The 25,312-nt window shown below is 43.7% G+C and overlaps 1 long non-coding RNA gene across 3 annotated transcripts in view; it reads right to left on the bottom strand.

Annotated features, from left to right (window-relative positions):
* Window positions 1-865: 865 nt before the first annotated feature.
* LOC112061544 (uncharacterized) overlaps window positions 866-25,312 on the bottom strand; it is a 42,384-nt gene continuing 17,937 nt past the window's right edge. The window contains exons 1-3 of one of the 3 annotated variants that reach the window (XR_010599246.1): window positions 7,999-8,054; window positions 5,570-5,870; window positions 866-3,648 (exon numbers count right to left, since the gene is read on the bottom strand). This is a non-coding gene — a long non-coding RNA (uncharacterized LOC112061544). Of the gene's footprint in view, window positions 3,649-5,569; window positions 5,871-7,593; window positions 7,686-7,998; window positions 8,055-25,312 lie in introns of those variants that run through there. The other 2 variants (XR_010599245.1, XR_010599244.1) reach the window with 2 other exon arrangements.

The following is a 25,312-nucleotide window of genomic DNA, read 5'->3' as shown; positions in this document are numbered from 1 at the left end:
GCATGGGTCCGGCAATGCAATGACCACCCTGCCTTTATGGCTAGAGAGAGAGAGAGAGAGAGCATACTCGCATGTATCCTAAAACTCTTTTCTATTCTGGCCTGGGGTCATAGTCTGAAAAAAGTTGAGAACCACTGGAGTAGAAGTCTTCAAGTCTCCAGCACTAATCATTCCAGCATCTTTAATGAGCAGCAAAAAATCACTTTAAAAAATAGAAACTGATAACCTACACAGACTACCCATGGATCATTTATATTGCTGACAAGCACATAGAACAGCCAGTCTTCTGAGAAATATCCAAAAGGAATCAAAATAATTAACTCCAGCTGTAGACTGTGGGCATCTACCCTAGTCCAAGTACAATTCTTTTTTAATCTTCTGTCAACATTGTAAACCTCTGCTTGCCAGGCCTCGTCACTCCAGTCTCCATACCACTGACAAGCCTGCTACTAGCAACTGCATTGCAAACATTCTCACCTATTGACTGTAGATAGACAAGTCTATTGAAATCCAACCAATCAGTAAGAAAGCAGGTGAGGACTGACATCGTCTTCTGCTTCTGGGATTATTCCCATGCTGTGCCGGCTTTAGCAAGTGCAGGGCCCAGTTCCTTGGGCTTGTACTCAAAGGGCAGTGCTCCAAGTCTTCAGCGACACTTCGGATTGCCGGCCAGGAGAGGGGGGCCGCGGGGCTACTGTGCTCCGGCCGGGGTCGCGGGGCGGCCGCGCTCCAGTCGGAGCTCCAGCTGGGAGAGTGGGACTGCAGGGCTTGCAGCACTCCAGCCGGGGGTCACAGGGCCGCGGCGCTCTGGCCGGGGTTGCTGGGCCCCGGGGCTGTCACACTCTGGCCGGAGCTCCAGCCGGGAGAGCGGGGCCACCAAAGACCCCGGAGTGGACCGCCGCTGGGGTGAGTAAAAAAAATTAAAAAGGCGCCTAAGGCATGGGGACCTCTTAGGTATGGGGCCCGATTCCGGGGAATTGGGCAAATCGGACTAAAGTCGGCCCTGCTCCCATGCTTAATATTAAGCAGATGCACATAAGCATTTTGCTGGATCAGACCAGAGCACTCAGCACTTTACAGGATCAGGCCCTAAGTGCTTAGCTGCAACAATGATAAACACAATATAAATAGATGGATATAACACAGGAAAAACTAGTGACCATTCATAGAGGTGCAATTAAAATGATACAACATTTGGAGGGTCAGATTCCTGGGAAGAGACCAAGGGGCTAGACTGATATAGTCTTTAAAAAAAAGGAGGCAGGGAGACAGAAGTGGTAAAAGATCACTTTCTAGCTAGACCTTCATGCTTATAACAAATTAAGAAGGGAATTATTCACAGTCTGAGAAGGTTGTAGGACAAGAAGTATTAGCCTGACACTATGGAAGGAAAAGTTGATGTTAACTATTGGGGTAAGGTTCTTAAATATAAAAGCACCATCATTTGAAGATGTTTAAGAATGGGTTAGATACGATATTATAGGGTATGAAGTAGGGAGTAGTCCCACAAAATGCAAGGAGCTGTTTTCCATCGTGTTTTTTTCTGGCCATCTATGGGCCAAATATTGCTTCCACTGAATCAGTGGCAAAATTCCCATTGACTTCTATGGAAGCTGCAGCACTATGATTTAGCTGTGTAGAATTTCAGTTAAGAAGTCTATGAATCACATCATTCTACCATTGGCAGCTGAGAGCTGAAGACAGCAGGATAGGAAAAGCACAACTCAACTGACTGGAAATAATTTTTCTATTAACTTTAAAGAAAAAAAGAAAAGAAAAGAACACAGCATAACTTAGTTAAAATTTTTCTTTCCTGCTGTTGCTCTATTACTAATACCTCCTTATGTGATTAAAACAGAAAGAATCATTAATGCCTCATTTACTTTTCACAATCTGTGGGACCAGTCCTGCAAGCCCTACCGACTATGAGTGAAATTCACTCCTCTGCAGAAAGCCGCCTCTGCTCTATGTGCTTCCTGCTCCCTTTTTTGAGAGTAAGTCAGGAGATCAAGTGGTGCCTTGCCCTTTTGCTGGTTGTCTGCACAGGAATGAATTTCATCCATAAAGTGTTCCACTAGCTTCAATGGTGCCTCTAGGGAAGATGAGCAGGGGGAATGGATGCAGGATGGGCCCTATGTTGTTAGTTTAAATTTTGCATTTCACTCAGCTTGGACTTTTGAACTGAAATGGTTCCACACTTTCATTTCCAGCCATTTAATTTACTTGTTTTCATGTACATAACATGTTGGGTTTGAAAGTATCACGTCACTGCATTAAAAAGTGTGTGTGTTGAAAGGAAAAAAAAATTCAAGAAACAATCCCGATCATATTAGGTTATGTTAAAAACACTCCCATCCAGACTTTTTCGAAAAGAAAGAAAGAAGGGGATGGAGGAGGCAGGATTCAGCAATGGACTGGTACTCAAGTGATCTGGGCTCCAATCCAGCTTTCCTAGGTGACCTCAGGCAGCTCATTTAATCTCTCTGTGTTTCAGTTCCCCAATGTAAAATAAGCATAACAATACTGCCTTTCTTCCACTGTTTGTCTGCATTGTCTGTTTAGACCTGTAAGATCATTAGGGCAGGGACTGTTTTACTGGGTGTATGTACAGTGCTTCGCACACTAAGGTTTCAATCTCTAGCTGATCCTGTAACTCAAATTAATATACCTTTATTATTAAAAAATAAAATGTACATTTATGACCTAAAACTGGATGACCCTTGAAGTACCAATTAAATATACACTCATGAGTGCAGTCCTGTATGTCTTAGAAAGGTGCTGATGGGTGAATCACCAATTGACTTCAAATGTATTTAGAGTCATGGAAATTTCAGGTGGATGAAAAGATCTTTGAAATATTTTTAAGAGTGTTTTTTCCCCAAAGATGATGTTCTCCAAATCATTTTTCTGCTTCTCCCCTGGTATTTCTGTTATGTAATACTGATGACTTTGTCAGTACATAGCAAATTGATGGGGGTGTTAAGATTGAAGCTTTCCCTCTTGTAAGAATGTAAGCATAGGTCTATGTTGCAGGTGACTTTAGCCTGAGCCAAACTCACTGATCCAAATTTGAACCATTAGAATGTGGGATAAAACATTGACTGCAACAGTACAAAGGAGCAACCTATTTTTTACCTAGAAATATTTGTTTTTCTTCTTTTGTGAAGACATCCAGCCAAGAAGGGGAGACTGAAATGGTACCACTCCTTGTAAATCTCTTAATCTTCAAGGTCCTCTTCATGTCTGTGGCATGCGTCTCCTAGTAATCTTTCCATTTAATACCCATAATCCATAATCTCTCATTGTAATACCCATAATCCTTTGATACTGTGTGGAGCAGAGTTCAGTAGCTTCCGAGGCCAAGACATTTTTTAAAATAATTTATAAAGTTAAACAGAATTTCCTTTGCCCACCCACAAAAGTTAAAGCATTTCTATGACTGCAGTTCATTTCCAAAAGTTTCCACTCACGCAGGTTTTCTTATTAAAAAAGAAGAACATTATTATTTTGGTTATACAACTGCCACTCAGATCTTTAACAGTGTCTTGTCTTGGGCCACTTGGAAGAAGTCTATAAACAAATTCATTCCTGTTTAGAACAGTCCTCCTACCTCACTCCATTGGTTTCCTTATAAGCCGTTTTGCCACACTGCAAACATACAGAAAGAAAGAAAAAAGGCAGTTACGTTTTCAGTTTTCATAGTCCAATGTCATCCAGAGTTATTTACACCTGTTGTACTGCAAAGTGGAGCAACAGTTTGTTCATTTTCACCAGCAATGTCACACCTTGAAGGCTGTTAAAATCTTTTCTGGGAAAATCAACTTAGAGCAATCAAACACCAAAAAATCCCCTTTCGCACTAAAACATTCTGGTAACTCCCTTGGTTAGACACAGACTGGCAACATAGAGGTGAAAGCTTCTGTATCCCATTACCAATTCTCTGAGCCAGCCTGTCCCCTATGACAAACAAACTGATGAAATGAATAAAAAGAGGACATATGGAAGGATGTTAGGGCCTTGTGAGAAAAGAAGAGATGCTATGGTGTAATAAAATTATAACTGGTATTGTCTGGGATATTAAAATCTTAAATGTCTGCAAGAGTTGCAGGCAAAAAAAAAAAAAAAAAGCCTAACAAACAAACAAACAAACAGAAAACCGCTCCACATATACAAGAGCATGAATTAAATGTAAGAAAAAAGGCCTTATGGAAAATCAGGAGAAATGTCTTTACATTTAGAATAATTAACGTGTGGAATAGACTATTGAAAGAATCAGCAAATGCTGCAACTGTGGAAGAAAAAATATTATAGGCTACATAAACACTAGCTAGAAGAGTAGCATGGCCCTCTTCCATCTTGGAAGGCTGTGTTACTAAAAGGGAGCAATGAAAGATCAGAGCATTTTTAATCAGCATGAAAGGAGAAAATCAGCCAAGAACAGCAAAATATGAATATTTTTAAATGGCTTGTAAAAATCTTAGGTCTTCTGGCCAAGCTGGGAGTCTGGGATGTCTGGTTACCTTACCATAGGAGGAGAAATGTAACTGAATTCACCCTTTGGTGGTTGGGTCAGGAGAGTCTGATTCTAACAGTGTCTGAACTATATTAAAACAGGTAACATTGGGAAATCATAGGCTCTGCATCTTGGTGTCCACTTAGGAATGTCACCTGTTTGTGCTGAGTGACACTGTAACACCATGATACTGAATCACAGTTTATAACATTTTATCTTTCCCTCGGATTTTGCAGCAGTGTCTTAGGGTGTTTCATCCCCACCCTCACTTTGGGAGGCTGTGTCAGAAGATATATATCGAAATTCTTTAATTGATGAGTTTCCTTGGAATGGAGGAAGTAATACTTGCCACACCACAAAGAGTTTGTGCAAGCTATAAGTGCTAGAAAGAGAGGCAGAGAGCTGGGCCTCATTAAAAGAGTAGGCTGTTAAAAGGAAGGTGTCATGAGACTTCTTGCTTTTTCATGTGCCCCCTCGTGGCCGAGCATTTGACAGTGGCAGTCTTGCCTCAGTTTCCCTTTAGGCATCAGGTCTAGGGTGACCAGATGTCCCGATTTTATAAGGACAGTCCTGATTTTGGGGTCTTTTTCTTATCTAGGTTCCTATTATCCCCTCTCCCCTGTCCCAATTTTTCACATTTGCTGTCTGGTCACCCTAATCAGTTCCAAAATGTGGCCTATAATGCTTGGCCTCTCTTTATGGCTTCAGCTGTCTGGTTAAATTGTTTGAGTCTCTCCCCTTTTATGGTAGAAAGTGGTCTTATCCCAAAGTACTAAGGGCCCAGTGATTGGCCTCAACAGCTAGTCCTGGGGCCTGATGTCCCTCTCTGCCTACTCCACCAGTGGAGAAGCAAAGGACGTTAACACAGGAACAGAAATAAAGTCCAAAAGTCTTATATTAGGGCTGCCAGCCTGGATATGGAGATTTGGCAGTCCCTTCCCCCGAGGAATGATCCAGGCCTGCCCTCTGCTCTGGGTGCCAGTCCAGGTACCCTACGTTAGCCAGTCAAGGATTATTTGTTTAGGTCCCCTGCTTCCTCCCCAGGCTGCTTCCTACCTATGGCCTTCGTGGGTGTCTTCCACACGGCACCGTTTCCTGGATCCCTCTGGATAGCTTCCCCATCTGATGCTGTGGAGATTACCTGTGGTGGTTCCCAGCCTCTTCGGCAGCTCCCATGCTCTGTCTGGGTTGCAGCTTTTTATCCCATTTGTTGCTAACCGGCCATTCAGCTCCAGCCCCATATGTTGCAAATACCCACGACTACCTCCAGTGGACTTTTGTGGTGGGTATGACGTTACTAGTTAGGGCATCACACGGAATGCAGGAATTTGCCAGGTCACTCACACCTTCAGGGAACCTGAAAAACATATAAATCTAAAATTAAAGTGAATCATATGCCAGAAATAATTATAATTCTCTCTCACCCTGGGGCCATTCAATATATAATTTCAATCAGATGGATTTTTCTTAATACTATTTGCCGATCATCAACAACAACAACAAAAGTATAGTCCTTTTATTGTCCAGCTATTTCCTCTACTGAAATATAATTCAGATATCATTTTGGGTGTTATTTTAAGATGGTCTTAATCTTTTTATTTTTAATCTTATATTGCTTAATAAAGTTTGCTTGGCTATCATGTAAAGTTTTATTAAAATACAAGTGGATTTTTCTTTCAATGAGAAATTTCCACTGTTTTTTTTCAAGACACAATCCCTCCTCTTTTTCCTTGTATAATGGTTCATGTTTTAATGGGAGGGGATCGATGCTCCCTCAATAGCTTACTTTTGTTTGGGTGATTTTAAGACCTTTAAATTACCTCTGTTTGAATAAAGGGTTTGGGCATAGGAGAGAAGAAAATTATTCAGATTGATCCCTCTGTACACCTTCATGTTTACGGTCATTCTTTCTGAGCAGTATCTCAGACTAAATTTTTTCTGATTATCAAGTGAAATATTCTAATACAAGGTACCAGATGGGAAACTAACAGAGTAGTCTAGGATTTTTAGAAGTCCATCTATTGTTCATGATTGCATTAAGTCTGTACCTTCAAGTGTAGTGAGTGGTAGAAATACATTGTATTTCACACAAATCAACATAAAGATGGGTCAAGAAGGCAATGTTTGGATCCACATTACCTTTAGGCTATGGTTCTGGGTTTTGGTCTGAGACTGAATCAGGACTAAGAATCATCTTTAATTTGGTTCTGTGATTTTGGTTCCAGTTTGGATAGAAAACCAGAAGAAGTATAAATCTTGCAAGAAAAATCATGGACAAAACTGTAGAAAATGGACTGTACAGACAGTCCTGCAGTTTTGAATCCGGGAACTGGATTCCTTCTCTCGAAATTTAAAAGGTGATTAAATTTGACATTCTGGTTTTGGTCTATTTCTAATTCAAACCAAAAGGATAAATGATAATTTAATCTGGGAGTTTAAATGCTGTTGCCTGAAGCAAAATATAAATCTACACACTGTTAAAAGTCAGAACAATTGTTTCTCTACATGTGGCATGAATTCCTACTAGGTATTGTATAAACTGCATGGATACAATGTGGAGAACACAGACCCCTGTTTTACCTTTGTGATCTAATTTTTTTAATGTAGATTTTACAGTTCACAGTATCTTTACATGTACTAGTGATGGCAAATCTCTAAAGATTCTGACTGCAGTTTTACTTTGAGCGTCTCTCCAAAGCTAACTAGAACAATCCAAAACTGCTGAGTCTACAGCATTTGATTGGAAATCTCATGAGGATGGACTGTCTCCTGAGATTTCCAGCACTTTTTCAAGTCTTGTTTTTTGCATGGCATTTCAGCACCTCAGCTTCCACTCCTGGCCAGAAAACAGAAGTGAAGAAAACTAAGGTGAACATTTCAGAACCTTAATAACTGTTCAGTTCAGTTTCAGTTCTGCACATGACACACAGTCAGGTGGGGAGAGAAAGAAAGGGAGTTTTAATTTTCCAAACCAGTTCACCTATCCATAATTTGTGCCATGAGCTATCTTGTGCATATTTTGGATAAAGAGAATTTCCCTCTAATGTGATTTTCTAAAGTGACTTAATACACAAACTCACCAAATTCTGCCTTCTGTTACTCCAGTAGTCTCTCTCCCCCCACTACCTTACACCTCATGTAGTCATTTCCACCCATGAAAAGCAGTTGTAAAACATCACCATTCTGATCTGGCTGCATTTCACACAAGTGCAAATGACTACACAAGGTGCACAGCAGTGGAGAATGAGTTAAAATTATGCACAGTTTCCTCAGCATTAGAATATACTTCTGAGGAGTCCTGCTTGATTTGGGAATAAACTGCAGGGGAGTTCCAACCTTCTTTCAACAAAAAGGGCTCACTCAATGTTTGGGTTCTTTTATTTAATGGAAACAAGGTTTCAAGTTTCCAGTTCACAAAGGAGGCTGGCAGAGACAATAAAAAATGATCAGTTATATGGGGGATGAAAGTCAACCTTCTCACAGACCTGCTACTTTCAAGACTTGGACCCAGCACTTTCTAACTTCTTCCCTCTTCTTAAAAATTAAGGGCCAGAGCCACAGCTGCTGTAAATTAGGACAACTCAACTGCTGCCAATTAAGCTATACCAGTTTATACCAGCTGAGGATCTGATCCTCAGTTGTTTTCAAACATGGGGATTGCACAGAGTGTATTAATTTGACTCTCAGATACAGAGCCTTGTGAACTAAGCAACTTCTCCAATCTGTTTTATCACTTTAGAGTGTTAGGGTTTTTTTGTACTCTATTTATGAGATTAGTTGATAAGATTGATGTTAAGTGTCAATAGACAATGTCATTTTAAATAACTAAAACAATAAAATCAAGGAGAGTTTAAAAAAAAAAAATCTCCTGCCAACTTTGCCAGCATTGTAAAGTGAAAGAGAAGCAGTTAGAACTGCCAATAAATTTAGTTTGGATGAGGCAAGCTAAGCAGGTTCTTATTGGAAAATATGGAACATTATTGTCCAACTGCATCATGACTTAATAAAAAATATGTATTTTACATAGTGGTTACTATATCACCCAGTTAAACTTGTAAAAATGATTTCCTTTTATCTCTCAGAGCTGTGGAACATCTGGCAACCAGCTTCCACTCTGCACTTTTTGTTGGCCACTAAGAGTTTAAGGTTTGAGGAAAATCCATTACACAACTTAAGCTTCACCCCCTAAAAAATGAATATTTTAAGAGGTCCACTGAGATGTCTGGTGATAATTCACTTATGTATGGACATGCTATTAATTTTATAGTTCAGGCCAGTTTTGCACATTTCTGCATCTGATGGGAAACCTGTTCTCCATGGCAGATGGAGTGGGATAAAAGATATCCATTCTCAAAAGGAATACTTTTAAAAATATTTCAGAATGAGGCTATACAAAGCAATTCAACTGAATGTGCAAGGTAGTATTGGAACAAGGGCTGATCAAAAATTTCCATCAATACTGTCTTTTGGTGGAAACTTAGGTTTTCAGCTAAATATTTTTTTTCACAAGAAGCGTCCACTTTCTGTGGAAATTTCTGATTTTTCATCAAAAAACCAAATGCCCCAAAACCCAAAATATTTCTATTCAAATATGCCACTGCAGTGCAAGTTGTAATTCCGTTGCCTTTTGACCCTATTCTCCTCTCTAGGATGGGCTCCCCAGCCAGACTTTATCGCCCATGGGATTTCCATGATTCACCCACTCCCCTTACAAAGAGAGGGAACCATGGAGCATATGGGAGCTGTAGTTTGACCAGAGAATGGGAGACCAAGAGGCACCAAGAGCAGCATTTCCAAATTGAACTAGTTTAGTTTTTGAATATGCTGCACTATAAAGTCAAACTTTTCCATGGGGAAAAAAATCAGTTTTGAAGCATCTATGGTTATGAGCGTTTTACACTATTTGATGTTCAACCAACATACTCATATTACAGCCTATGGACCCAAAGGACAGTGAAGTATCCACATTTTTGAAACTTTTCTGGTGACAGCCTAATGAGAGCTACAGTAAAGGCTGATATGACTGAAAAATATTCCAGCTGATAACTACATAGATCTATACAATGAACTTGGGCTGGAGAGACCAAGTACCGTCTAGGGTTCAAAATTGAAAGCCACTGAGCTATGTCACTTCTGCCAGACTGAACATCACAAAAATCAATGAGACATTGATGGACAAACCTTGAAAGGTTCACTTCCAGTAAGCACTGAAAATGTTATCTAGAGTTGAAATTGAGCTCTTATGGCTAATATACCATTCTGGCCACTGACTAAGCAGCCTTTCTTTAACTCTACACAGCTGTGCAGTGCAGTGCTGTGGAAGCCCAAGTCTTATGCTTGCCCATTAAGCATTCCCCCCAATTGCCCAACAGGCGTGATTAATGGGGAGGAAGTTTTTCTGGTGGAGCCTGATGAATAATGGGTATGGCAAGAAAAGGGATCTGGGACAACAGGAAGGTAGGGAGCAGAAGAAGGAATTTTTTACCATGTTAACAATGAAAGAGAGAGGTAGAATTCTCTCTGGATGGAGGAGGTGAAGCCAAAGGAAAGTTATAACTCTCGCTTGAGACCACCACTGGCTTCCTACTCCCTTCTGCCTTCCAACATGAGTAGGGAATAAAAGTCCCAGATCCCTCTCTGGCTTCTTCTCATGAAACAGAATGCTCCTCCAGCAATCCCCCCTCCAGTGTGGATGAAAGGGGCAGAAGAATCCACAACAGCCCTTTCTTTGGGCTTTCAGGGAGGGGTAGTAAAGAATTGCAGGTGTGGATTTAGTTGTCTAACTTTAGCCAGCTAAGTTTGCAATTTTTTTTGTCCTAAGCATTTAGCCTGTTTTAGCAGAAATGTACTGGATAAAAGTCTGCTTAGAAAAAATCAGTACCTTCTAGGTTCATTCCTTTTATTATTCCAAGATGGCTGGTGCTATCATTGCTTCTGTGATCCACTGCCAGGGATGGGTGGAATGTCCAACCCCACCCAAGTCTCCCTCTAGTGATTATGTCTCCCTCTAGTGGCTCAAGCCCTACAAAGAGAATAGAAGTTCTACTAGTGTAGTGACAGCTAAGGGATATTTTCCTTTTACTTAACAAGTAGAGGTGTGGTGATTTTGAATCAGACGTTCTATTTCTCAAAATTAATATATGAAGGTTAGGATGAGAGCTATGATCTCTGCACTTCGGTAGAGTTGGATTTATTACAGTGGCTATCCTACATAATCCCAGCAAGGATACCTGCTTCTGGAATTAAAAATTGAATTTTAATACTCAAAAACATCAAGGTAAGATATTACAGGGATCAGTGCTACAAAAATATGAAAGATAGGTAGATTAGAAAGGGAGCAATATTACAGTTAAATCACAGCCTCAGTAAAGAGAAAATAACATTTTATAAACCTGTCTCATGCTATTTTCTAATCTCTCTTTTGTGATTATTCTTCTAAATAACCCAAAGGTATCCACACATAAGGAGAAAAAAAATCAGAGAATGGCAACAAAAAATACTGAAAAGCAACAACTAATGAACATTGAAACAAGGTTCTCATCTTACTAGCATACTTACTGAGAAAACAGCAGTTCTCCTGAATAGTTCCATTCTACCACAATCCCTATATAGAGAGTGTGATGTTAGTTGAGAACATTTAGAGCCAGTATTCAGAGTGACCACTAGGAGGCATATAATAAGGAGGTAAGAGGGAAATAGATCCAGCTATAAATCCAGGGACCATGCTTGGGGATGGGATAAAATGGGACAGCTAGTGCCAAGGCTAGTGAGAAGATGTGCATCTGTGCACTTAGGAACACTCTACCCCACACTCCTGTTGAGGAGATTTCTCAGTAATACTCTTCCAGGATTGCTTCTGGCTACATAGTTCCTGGGTCACTCTGCTAGAAAGGGTGCTGGGAGAACAGAGCTTCCACACAGGTGGCCCTGTTCCTCTGATAGAACCAACACATCTCTGGGGTCTGAGTCTGGAACTCCTCATTGTTCCAACGGGAGGGGACACAATCCCCAATTCCCCTCAATCAAATGATCTGGGAAAATTCAATGAGGGAACCTGGCAGTTTTCCTTTGCCTGACCCTTTCCTGTGGAAGGGATTGATTTCACACACACAATTACAAAGTCCAAACCCCAGACACAAAGGAATCCTGCTCCCATTGCCCACAGTGGGAGTTATTTTATTGACTTCTGTAGACGCAGAAGCAGACTCCTAAAAACAGAACCGTCCCTCCCAGCCCACACAAGGGTGGAGAAGCCTGACTTGGGGGCATTTTGGACTGAGTTAGGACTTCAGGATTGTGTCCTGGGGAGCAGATAAAATAAAATATTGCTTTACGCTGATAACATTCTACTGCACATTTCAGTCCCTGAATGCTCCAGACCAAAAATTTTTAATTTTAGCGGGAAGAAGGCAGACATGTTATGGTTTTGCAGAACTACATCAGTCAGGTTGTGATTTACAAAACCCAAATCAGGGATGGTTTAAATCCAGATTCCATTTTTATCCAAACCACCAAAGTCCAGGGAGGGTGGAAGGTTCAGATAAAAGGTCTTGGGTTTAGTCCCATCAAACTGGAGTGGTTTGGGTTTGAATTTTGCAAAACCTCATCACTCAGGTTTTGGCTTTGCAAAAACAAAAACAAGTCCAGGATGGTTTGGATCCTGTCCCATTTCATCTGAATCACTACAGATGGGGGGGAGGGCAAAGGGTCCAATAGAGGCTTCCGTTTTGTCCCATATCTGACTGAAACAAAGTAATACTGTATTCTTCCAGGAGACAAAAACAAACAGTCCAAGACATTAAACTATTTTGCTCATTTAGGGCTTAGTCCTACAAGATGCTGAGCAATTTTGTTAAGTACTGTGCACCTACCACTGCCATCATCTTCACTGGGAGATGAGCAGGGGCGGCTCTATGTATTTTGCCGCCCCAAGCCTGGCAGTCAGGCAGCCTTGGGCGGCATGCCTGCGGGAGGTCCGCCGGTCCGCGCCTTTGGCATACCCGCCGCCAAATTGCCACCAAAACCACGGGACCGACAGACCTCCCGCAGGCATGCCGCCTAAGGCAGCCTGACTGCCAACCTCATGGTGACCGGCAGGCCGCCCCCCACGGCTTGCCGCCCCAGGCACGCACTTGATGCGCTGGTGCCTGGAGCCGCCCCTGGAGATGAGGGTACTCAGCACCCTGCAGGACTGAGCCCTTAGACAATGTAGAAATAATGGGGGCAGATCCTCAGCTGGTGTAAACTATCATAGTTCCATTGACTCCGCTGTCTTCAATGCAGTTGCACCTGCTTACACCATCAATGAATGTAGCCCACTAGGTAACCTAATGGGAACCTAAAAGGGTTCCAAATTTAGAAATTCAGATAACACCTGAAATTAAAGACCTATGTAAAAAGCCCATGGAAAACTCCACAGACACCGCCCGCCCCTCCCTCAATTGAAAGCTAACCTAACACATGATGTTAAGGGACATATACTGGAAACTATGAAAATAAGCATCTAGCAGTACCATGGCACAAGGCTCCTTCAGAAAAATAGTATTAAAATGTTTCCTCTACTGACTTGCCACCAATTATTGAAATCAAGTTGCCCACCCCCACAGTTTAAACAATACCAACACAAAGCAACTAAATCAAATGTTGATATTCTTTCCTCTTTTTATTCCACTCACTGTGTGTGTAGTTTTTCCTCAGCGTTTCCACCATGCACCGATATTTGGGGTTTGGTTCATATTTTCATTTTACAATATTGTTCCTTTTAGATACAGTTCAATAATTTCATAAACCAATTTATAGTTCCTACTTATAGACTTTAGCATGATCCCACCCCCTTTTTTAATGCAGTTTGAAGCAAATGGAAGAACATGCACTAATATATATTATAATATAATTATAATTGAAGGACTGTCACTGAAGTTAATAGCAAAACTCCCACTGACTGCAACGGGAGTATGATCAGGCCCATACCGTTCAATTTAAATCATAGTTTACATTTTCTCCGAGGGTGGATTAAATAGAACAAAACCTGATTTAAAACTCACGGAAGTTTTTTCATTGGCTTCAATGAACTTTGGATCAGGCCCACGGTCAGCACACCCATGTTTGTAAAGCACTTTAGAATCCTTTGGTGAAATGCGGTAAAGAAAGGGAAAGTCATTTTGATTTATTAGAATTATGAGACTTGAAGATTCTACACAGCCCCACACTGAGTGCATCTCCACTCTCATTTCCTTCTAGAGTTTCCTCTCACACCCTGTATACTACCTATTCCTCTCTCCCAAATGTTCTCTGTCCCTTTCTTGCAAATCCAGGCTTCTTTTCATGCTGCCAACTAGTGATAGCTAGTGTTCAAAATAAGTGGTGGGGTTATGGCTGCCAGAGACATCTACCTTCAACAGCTTCCTACTCTTTCTTCAAAAGGCAACCAGATTTCCAATGTGAAAAATAGACACACCTGTTGCAGGAAGGATGGGGGAGTTATGGAGGAGTGTTTTCTTACTCTTGGGTATTACTAATTATTATTCACTTTCTATACTCTCTTCTCCTTCTTCTGGGTTTTATGCTCTACATTACTTCTCATCTGAAGCTTCTCTTTCTCTCTCCCTCCACACAGCTACATTCACCGAATCACAAACTCACCCAGCCATGTTCACCCAGACCCGTATCCATTCATCCTTACACATTCACACCATAGCAATGGAAAATAAATCTGGGCAGCTTCTTGTGAAGTTTCAGCAAAGAATTTGCACACATATCTGTTTAGGTTTCCATACTGTACTCACTACCATGGTACCCCAGTGTGTTTGCCTCCGGTGTTTTGCATATAAACCTGAGCTGCACACATTTTAAAAAACTGGCATGCAACACATGAGATTTTCCATCTTCTACAGGCACATAGAGGTGCCAACAGATGTGTATTGTAAGTGGACAAATAAAACAAATCTAAAATCTTCCCTGAGTGCTAAACAATTTTTAAAAGCAGTTGTATAGCTACAGACCTATGTACTGAGAGTACACTTAGAATGTCCTAATACTATGACTGTGCTAAGCCTAACCTATACACTTGAAATGCATTAACCCCATATATTTTAACCTAACCATACTCTACTCATGCAACCAAAACCTTTTCATAAGGGTGGTAATACAGACTCTTGAAATTCCTACTACTCTTTCCTTGGATACACATGAAATCTTATAATGCATTTCTGAACAACAATCTTGCCTGTTATTGTTAAATCCTGCATAGTTATCTCCTCTGTGGAATGAGGTCCATGGGGGAAGAGGATTAACTCATTAGAGCTGTTCTGGGCTGTAATGTGACCAGGTCCTGCTTTTACAACAATTCTCTTATCAGGAAAATAATGAACTGATTCCCTGGTGGTATGTGGTAGCCTGTTGTCTTCAGGCACTGGACTTTATTACCATCCTGCCAAATGGGGATTAAGACCAAATTTTAATGGGGGGCCTTTAAAGTTTCAAACACTTTCCAAAAATGTGTCTCAATGTGAGGGGTTTGCCTTAAAACAGATAAATAAAAACAATGTGATAACAGTCAATCGCACTTCAAGTTGTGAGAATTAGAGAAACTCTCATGAGATATTACAAAATCTCCAACAGCACAGATAAGGGCTTGAAACCTTTTAGTAATGAGCATAGGAAGGACATAATAATGGGCTTTCCCCTTAGCCAAGGAGAACAGGCATTCTGACAAACACCAGGCATTGAATGGTTATGGGAAAGGGGAAGTGGGACAAGGTGGAGGACCATAGTTTTGAAACAGAAAACTGAGATACACTAAGAAAGGTATGTCTACACTGCAATGTAAGCCTGGGCTCAGACTCAGCCTTGGGCCCAAACCATCTTTCCTTCTACACACAAATCTCTCAGACTCAGGCTTGGACCTAGGGTCCTAAGGCTTTGCGGGATTGGAAGGTTTGAGTCTGAGTCAAGCCAAGACCCAGGGTTCAAGCCCTATTGCTTTGCAGTGTAGATGCAGCCCTCCCAACTTGGGTCCTGTGAGTCTACAAAAAAGTAGACCACAATCCCATGGGCCAACTTCCTTTGTCCTTTCTATCCCAACAATCTCCAGTTGACTCCAGGGAAATGGAAGCACCTCCCCTCCCCCACTTGGTGTAGCGCAGCAGCTCAGAGAATCAGTTTGTAACCCTTCCATTGAAGTCATTTCAGTGCAGCAGCTGAGTAACCACTCTGCAGTCTGTAGGAGAAAGTTCCTCTCTGTTAAAAGCAACAGAGGGTCCTGTGGCACCTTTGAGACTAACAGAAGTATTGGGAGCATAAGCTTTCGTGGGTAAGAACCTCACTTCTTCAGATGCAAGTAATGGAAATCTCTAGAGGCAGGTATATATCAGTGTGGAGATAACGAGGTTAGTTCAATCAGGGAGGGTGAGGTGCTCTGCTAGCAGTTGAGGTGTGAACACCAAGGGAGGAGAAACTGTTTCTGTAGTTGGATAGCCATTCACAGTCTTTGTTTAAGCCTGATCTGATGGTGTCAAATTTGCAAATGAACTGGAGCTCAGCAGTTTCTCTTTGGAGTCTGGTCCTGAAGTTTTTTTGCTGTAAGATGGCAACCTTTACATCTGCTATTGTGTGGCCAGGGAGGTTGAAGTGTTCTCCTACAGGTTTTTGTATATTGCCATTCCTGATATCTGACTTGTGTCCATTTATCCTCTTGCGTAGTGACTGTCCAGTTTGGCCAATGTACATAGCAGAGGGGCATTGCTGGCATATGATGGCATATATAACATTAGTGGACGTGCAGGTGAATGAGCCGGTGATGTTGTAGCTGATCTGGTTAGGTCCAGTGATGGTGTTGCTGGTGTAGATATGTGGGCAGAGTTGGCATCGAGGTTTGTTGCATGGGTTGGTTCCTGAGTTAGAGTTGTTATGGTGCGGTGCGTGGTTGCTGGTGAGAATATGCTTAAGGTTGGCAGGTTGTCTGTGGGCGAGGACTGGCCTGCCTCCCAAGGTCTGTGAAAGTGAGGGATCATTGTCCAGGATGGGTTGTAGATCACTGATGATGCGTTGGAGAGGTTTAAGCTGAGGACTGTAGGTGATGGCCAGTGGAGTTCTGTTGGTTTCTCTTCTGGGCCTGTCTTGTAGCAGGAGGCTTCTGGGTACACGTCTGGCTCTGTTGATTTGTTTCTTTATTTCCTTGTGTGGGTATCGTAGTTTTGAGAATGCTTGGTGAAGATCTTGCAGGTGTTGGTCTCTGTCTGAGGGGTTGGAGCAGATGCGATTGTACCTCAGTGCTTGGCTATAGACGATGGATCGTGTGGTGTGACCGGGGTGGAAGCTGGAGGCATGAAGGTAGGCGTAGCGGTCGGTGGGTTTTCGGTATAGGGTGGTGTTAATGTGGCCATCGCTTATTTGTACGGTGGTGTCCAGGAAGTGGACCTCCCGTGTAGATTGGTCCAGGCTGAGGTTGATGGTGGGGTGGAAGCTGTTGAAAGCATGGTGGAATTCTTCCAGGGCCTCCTTCCCATGGGTCCAGATGATGAAGATGTCATCAATATAGCGTAGGTAGAGAAGGGGCATGAGTGGACGGGAGCTGAGGAAGCGTTGTTCCAGGTCAGCCATAAAAATGTTGGCATATTGTGGGGCCATGCGGGTGCCCATAGCGGTGCCACTGGTCTGGAGGTATATATTGTCACCAAATTTGAAATAATTGTGCGTGAGGATAAAGTCACAGAGCTCAGCAATAAGTTGTGCTGTGTCATCATCAGGGATACTGTTCCTGACAGCTTGTATTCCATCTGTATGTGGGATGTTAGTGTAGAGAGCCTCTACATCCATGGTGGCTAGGATGGTGTTTTCTGGGAGGTCACCAATGCATTGTAGTTTCCTCAGGAAATCTGTGGTGTCACGGAGATAGCTGGGAGTGCTGGTGGCGTAGGGTCTGAGTAGGGAGTCCACATATCCAGACAGTCCTTCAGTGAGAGTGCCAATGCCCGAGATGATGGGGCGTCCAGGATTTCCAGGTTTGTGGATCTTAGGTAGTAGATAGAATAACCCCGGTCGGGGCTCTAAGGGTATGTTGATTTGTTCCTGTGTTAGCGTAGGGAGTGTCCTGAGTAGATGGTGTAGTTTCTTAGTGTATTCCTCAGTGGGATCTGAGGAAAGCGGCCTGTAGAATTGGGTATTGGAGAGTTGTCTGGCAGCCTCCTTCTGGTAGTCAGACCTGTTCATGATGACAACAGCACCTCCTTTATCAGCCTCTTTGATGATAATGTCAGGGTGGTTTCTGAGGCTGTGGATAGCATTGCGTTCTGCACGACTTAGGTTATGAGGCAAGCGATGTTGTTTTTCCACAATTTCTGCCTGTGCACGTCGGCGGAAGCATTCTATGTATAGGTCCAGACTGTCATTTCGACCCTCAGGAGGAGTCCATGTGGAGTTCTTCTTCCTGTGTTGTTGGTGGGAGGGTATCTGTGTATCAGTGCGCTGTTCAGTGTTATCATGAAAGTATTCTTTGAGTCGGAGGCGGCGAAAGTAGGTTTCCAGATCACCACAGAACTGTATCATGTTCGTGGGGGTGCTGGGGCAAAAGGAGAGTCCCCGAGATAGGACAGACTCTTCTGCTGGGTTGAGTGTGTAGCTGGATAAATTGACGATATTGCTGGGTGAGTTAGGGGTACCCCTGTTGTGGCCCCATGTGGCAGGTAGGATTTTAGACAGCTTACGGTCCTTTTTCCTTTGTAGAGCGGTGAAGTGTGTAATGTAGATCTCCTGTCTTATTTTAGTAAAGTCCGTTTGTGTGGAGGGTTGGTTATTTATGAGAGTCTCCAGGTTGGAGAGCTCTTTCTTGATGTTTTTCTGTTTGCTGTATAGGATGCTGATCAGGTGGTTCCTCAGTTTCTTTGATAACGTATGGCATAGTCTCTCACTGTGGTCTGTGCAGTATGTAGATAGCAATGGATTTTTCACCTTCAGTCCATTTGGTATGATGTCCATCTGTTTGCATTTGGAAAGGAAGATGATATCTGTCTGTATTTGTGCAAGTTTCTTCATGAGGTTGATAGATTTCCATTCCATACGGCTAAATGCAGTGCCTTGCATGGTGTCAAGTTTCAGAGGGGTAGCCGTGTTAGTCTGAATCTGTAAAAAGCAACAGAGGGTCCTGTGGCACCTTTGAGACTAACAGAAGTATTGGGAGCATAAGCTTTCGTGGGTAAGAACCTCACTTCTTCAGATGCAAGTAATGGAAATCTCTAGAGGCAGGTATATATCAGTGTGGAGATAACGAGGTTAGTTCAATCAGGGAGGGTGAGGTGCTCTGCTAGCAGTTGAGGTGTGAACACCAAGGGAGGAGAAACTGTTTCTGTAGTTGGATAGCCATTCACAGTCTTTGTTTAAGCCTGATCTGATGGTGTCAAATTTGCAAATGGAATACAAGCTGTCAGGAACAGTATCCCTGATGATGACACAGCACAACTTATTGCTGAGCTCTGTGACTTTATCCTCACGCACAATTATTTCAAATTTGGTGACAATATATACCTCCAGACCAGTGGCACCGCTATGGGCACCCGCATGGCCCCACAATATGCCAACATTTTTATGGCTGACCTGGAACAACGCTTCCTCAGCTCCCGTCCACTCATGCCCCTTCTCTACCTACGCTATATTGATGACATCTTCATCATCTGGACCCATGGGAAGGAGGCCCTGGAAGAATTCCACCATGCTTTCAACAGCTTCCACCCCACCATCAACCTCAGCCTGGACCAATCTACACGGGAGGTCCACTTCCTGGACACCACCGTACAAATAAGCGATGGCCACATTAACACCACCCTATACCGAAAACCCACCGACCGCTACGCCTACCTTCATGCCTCCAGCTTCCACCCCGGTCACACCACACGATCCATCGTCTATAGCCAAGCACTGAGGTACAATCGCATCTGCTCCAACCCCTCAGACAGAGACCAACACCTGCAAGATCTTCACCAAGCATTCTCAAAACTACGATACCCACACAAGGAAATAAAGAAACAAATCAACAGAGCCAGACGTGTACCCAGAAGCCTCCTGCTACAAGACAGGCCCAGAAGAGAAACCAACAGAACTCCACTGGCCATCACCTACAGTCCTCAGCTTAAACCTCTCCAACGCATCATCAGTGATCTACAACCCATCCTGGACAATGATCCCTCACTTTCACAGACCTTGGGAGGCAGGCCAGTCCTCGCCCACAGACAACCTGCCAACCTTAAGCATATTCTCACCAGCAACCACGCACCGCACCATAACAACTCTAACTCAGGAACCAACCCATGCAACAAACCTCGATGCCAACTCTGCCCACATATCTACACCAGCAACACCATCACTGGACCTAACCAGATCAGCTACAACATCACCGGCTCATTCACCTGCACGTCCACTAATGTTATATATGCCATCATATGCCAGCAATGCCCCTCTGCTATGTACATTGGCCAAACTGGACAGTCACTACGCAAGAGGATAAATGGACACAAGTCAGATATCAGGAATGGCAATATACAAAAACCTGTAGGAGAACACTTCAACCTCCCTGGCCACACAATAGCAGATGTAAAGGTTGCCATCTTACAGCAAAAAAACTTCAGGACCAGACTCCAAAGAGAAACTGCTGAGCTCCAGTTCATTTGCAAATTTGACACCATCAGATCAGGCTTAAACAAAGACTGTGAATGGCTATCCAACTACAGAAACAGTTTCTCCTCCCTTGGTGTTCACACCTCAACTGCTAGCAGAGCACCTCACCCTCCCTGATTGAACTAACCTCGTTATCTCCACACTGATATATACCTGCCTCTAGAGATTTCCATTACTTGCATCTGAAGAAGTGAGGTTCTTACCCACGAAAGCTTATGCTCCCAATACTTCTGTTAGTCTCAAAGGTGCCACAGGACCCTCTGTTGCTTTTTACAGATTCAGACTAACACGGCTACCCCTCTGAAACTTGACACCATGCAAGGCACTGCATTTAGCCGTATGGAATGGAAATCTATCAACCTCATGAAGAAACTTGCACAAATACAGACAGATATCATCTTCCTTTCCAAATGCAAACAGATGGACATCATACCAAATGGACTGAAGGTGAAAAATCCATTGCTATCTACATACTGCACAGACCACAGTGAGAGACTATGCCATACGTTATCAAAGAAACTGAGGAACCACCTGATCAGCATCCTATACAGCAAACAGAAAAACATCAAGAAAGAGCTCTCCAACCTGGAGACTCTCATAAATAACCAACCCTCCACACAAACGGACTTTACTAAAATAAGACAGGAGATCTACATTACACACTTCACCGCTCTACAAAGGAAAAAGGACCGTAAGCTGTCTAAAATCCTACCTGCCACATGGGGCCACAACAGGGGTACCCCTAACTCACCCAGCAATATCGTCAATTTATCCAGCTACACACTCAACCCAGCAGAAGAGTCTGTCCTATCTCGGGGACTCTCCTTTTGCCCCAGCACCCCCACGAACATGATACAGTTCTGTGGTGATCTGGAAACCTACTTTCGCCGCCTCCGACTCAAAGAATACTTTCATGATAACACTGAACAGCGCACTGATACACAGATACCCTCCCACCAACAACACAGGAAGAAGAACTCCACATGGACTCCTCCTGAGGGTCGAAATGACAGTCTGGACCTATACATAGAATGCTTCCGCCGACGTGCACAGGCAGAAATTGTGGAAAAACAACATCGCTTGCCTCATAACCTAAGTCGTGCAGAACGCAATGCTATCCACAGCCTCAGAAACCACCCTGACATCATCATCAAAGAGGCTGATAAAGGAGGTGCTGTTGTCATCATGAACAGGTCTGACTACCAGAAGGAGGCTGCCAGACAACTCTCCAATACCCAATTCTACAGGCCGCTTTCCTCAGATCCCACTGAGGAATACACTAAGAAACTACACCATCTACTCAGGACACTCCCTACGCTAACACAGGAACAAATCAACATACCCTTAGAGCCCCGACCGGGGTTATTCTATCTACTACCTAAGATCCACAAACCTGGAAATCCTGGACGCCCCATCATCTCGGGCATTGGCACTCTCACTGAAGGACTGTCTGGATATGTGGACTCCCTACTCAGACCCTACGCCACCAGCACTCCCAGCTATCTCCGTGACACCACAGATTTCCTGAGGAAACTACAATGCATTGGTGACCTCCCAGAAAACACCATCCTAGCCACCATGGATGTAGAGGCTCTCTACACTAACATCCCACATACAGATGGAATACAAGCTGTCAGGAACAGTATCCCTGATGATGACACAGCACAACTTATTGCTGAGCTCTGTGACTTTATCCTCACGCACAATTATTTCAAATTTGGTGACAATATATACCTCCAGACCAGTGGCACCGCTATGGGCACCCGCATGGCCCCACAATATGCCAACATTTTTATGGCTGACCTGGAACAACGCTTCCTCAGCTCCCGTCCACTCATGCCCCTTCTCTACCTACGCTATATTGATGACATCTTCATCATCTGGACCCATGGGAAGGAGGCCCTGGAAGAATTCCACCATGCTTTCAACAGCTTCCACCCCACCATCAACCTCAGCCTGGACCAATCTACACGGGAGGTCCACTTCCTGGACACCACCGTACAAATAAGCGATGGCCACATTAACACCACCCTATACCGAAAACCCACCGACCGCTACGCCTACCTTCATGCCTCCAGCTTCCACCCCGGTCACACCACACGATCCATCGTCTATAGCCAAGCACTGAGGTACAATCGCATCTGCTCCAACCCCTCAGACAGAGACCAACACCTGCAAGATCTTCACCAAGCATTCTCAAAACTACGATACCCACACAAGGAAATAAAGAAACAAATCAACAGAGCCAGACGTGTACCCAGAAGCCTCCTGCTACAAGACAGGCCCAGAAGAGAAACCAACAGAACTCCACTGGCCATCACCTACAGTCCTCAGCTTAAACCTCTCCAACGCATCATCAGTGATCTACAACCCATCCTGGACAATGATCCCTCACTTTCACAGACCTTGGTAGGCAGGCCAGTCCTCGCCCACAGACAACCTGCCAACCTTAAGCATATTCTCACCAGCAACCACGCACCGCACCATAACAACTCTAACTCAGGAACCAACCCATGCAACAAACCTCGATGCCAACTCTGCCCACATATCTACACCAGCAACACCATCACTGGACCTAACCAGATCAGCTACAACATCACCGGCTCATTCACCTGCACGTCCACTAATGTTATATATGCCATCATATGCCAGCAATGCCCCTCTGCTATGTACATTGGCCAAACTGGACAGTCACTACGCAAGAGGATAAATGGACACAAGTCAGATATCAGGAATGGCAATATACAAAAACCTGTAGGAGAACACTTCAACCTCCCTGGCCACACAATAGCAGATGTAAAGGTTGCCATCTTACAGCAAAAAAACTTCAGGACCAGACTCCAAAGAGAAACTGCTGAGCTCCAGTTCATTTGCAAATTTGACACCATCAGATCAGGCTTAAACAAAGACTGTGAATGGCTATCCAACTACAGAAACAGTTTCTCCTCCCTTGGTGTTCACACCTCAACTGCTAGCAGAGCACCTCACCCTCCCTGATTGAACTAACCTCGTTATCTCCACACTGATATATACCTGCCTCTAGAGATTTCCATTACTTGCATCTGAAGAAGTGAGGTTCTTACCCACGAAAGCTTATGCTCCCAATACTTCTGTTAGTCTCAAAGGTGCCACAGGACCCTCTGTTGCTTTTTACAGATTCAGACTAACACGGCTACCCCTCTGAAACTTGACACCATGCAAGGCACTGCATTTAGCCGTATGGAATGGAAATCTATCAACCTCATGAAGAAACTTGCACAAATACAGACAGATATCATCTTCCTTTCCAAATGCAAACAGATGGACATCATACCAAATGGACTGAAGGTGAAAAATCCATTGCTATCTACATACTGCACAGACCACAGTGAGAGACTATGCCATACGTTATCAAAGAAACTGAGGAACCACCTGATCAGCATCCTATACAGCAAACAGAAAAACATCAAGAAAGAGCTCTCCAACCTGGAGACTCTCATAAATAACCAACCCTCCACACAAACGGACTTTACTAAAATAAGACAGGAGATCTACATTACACACTTCACCGCTCTACAAAGGAAAAAGGACCGTAAGCTGTCTAAAATCCTACCTGCCACATGGGGCCACAACAGGGGTACCCCTAACTCACCCAGCAATATCGTCAATTTATCCAGCTACACACTCAACCCAGCAGAAGAGTCTGTCCTATCTCGGGGACTCTCCTTTTGCCCCAGCACCCCCACGAACATGATACAGTTCTGTGGTGATCTGGAAACCTACTTTCGCCGCCTCCGACTCAAAGAATACTTTCATGATAACACTGAACAGCGCACTGATACACAGATACCCTCCCACCAACAACACAGGAAGAAGAACTCCACATGGACTCCTCCTGAGGGTCGAAATGACAGTCTGGACCTATACATAGAATGCTTCCGCCGACGTGCACAGGCAGAAATTGTGGAAAAACAACATCGCTTGCCTCATAACCTAAGTCGTGCAGAACGCAATGCTATCCACAGCCTCAGAAACCACCCTGACATTATCATCAAAGAGGCTGATAAAGGAGGTGCTGTTGTCATCATGAACAGGTCTGACTACCAGAAGGAGGCTGCCAGACAACTCTCCAATACCCAATTCTACAGGCCGCTTTCCTCAGATCCCACTGAGGAATACACTAAGAAACTACACCATCTACTCAGGACACTCCCTACGCTAACACAGGAACAAATCAACATACCCTTAGAGCCCCGACCGGGGTTATTCTATCTACTACCTAAGATCCACAAACCTGGAAATCCTGGACGCCCCATCATCTCGGGCATTGGCACTCTCACTGAAGGACTGTCTGGATATGTGGACTCCCTACTCAGACCCTACGCCACCAGCACTCCCAGCTATCTCCGTGACACCACAGATTTCCTGAGGAAACTACAATGCATTGGTGACCTCCCAGAAAACACCATCCTAGCCACCATGGATGTAGAGGCTCTCTACACTAACATCCCACATACAGATGGAATACAAGCTGTCAGGAACAGTATCCCTGATGATGACACAGCACAACTTATTGCTGAGCTCTGTGACTTTATCCTCACGCACAATTATTTCAAATTTGGTGACAATATATACCTCCAGACCAGTGGCACCGCTATGGGCACCCGCATGGCCCCACAATATGCCAACATTTTTATGGCTGACCTGGAACAACGCTTCCTCAGCTCCCGTCCACTCATGCCCCTTCTCTACCTACGCTATATTGATGACATCTTCATCATCTGGACCCATGGGAAGGAGGCCCTGGAAGAATTCCACCATGCTTTCAACAGCTTCCACCCCACCATCAACCTCAGCCTGGACCAATCTACACGGGAGGTCCACTTCCTGGACACCACCGTACAAATAAGCGATGGCCACATTAACACCACCCTATACCGAAAACCCACCGACCGCTACGCCTACCTTCATGCCTCCAGCTTCCACCCCGGTCACACCACACGATCCATCGTCTATAGCCAAGCACTGAGGTACAATCGCATCTGCTCCAACCCCTCAGACAGAGACCAACACCTGCAAGATCTTCACCAAGCATTCTCAAAACTACGATACCCACACAAGGAAATAAAGAAACAAATCAACAGAGCCAGACGT

The sequence above is a fragment of the Chrysemys picta genome, chromosome 3, assembly GCF_011386835.1.
Source record: "Chrysemys picta bellii isolate R12L10 chromosome 3, ASM1138683v2, whole genome shotgun sequence".
In the NCBI taxonomy this organism is placed as follows: Eukaryota; Metazoa; Chordata; order Testudines; family Emydidae; genus Chrysemys; species Chrysemys picta.
Note: the sequence above shows the minus strand (reverse complement) of the source record. Positions and strands in the feature narration are given on the sequence as shown.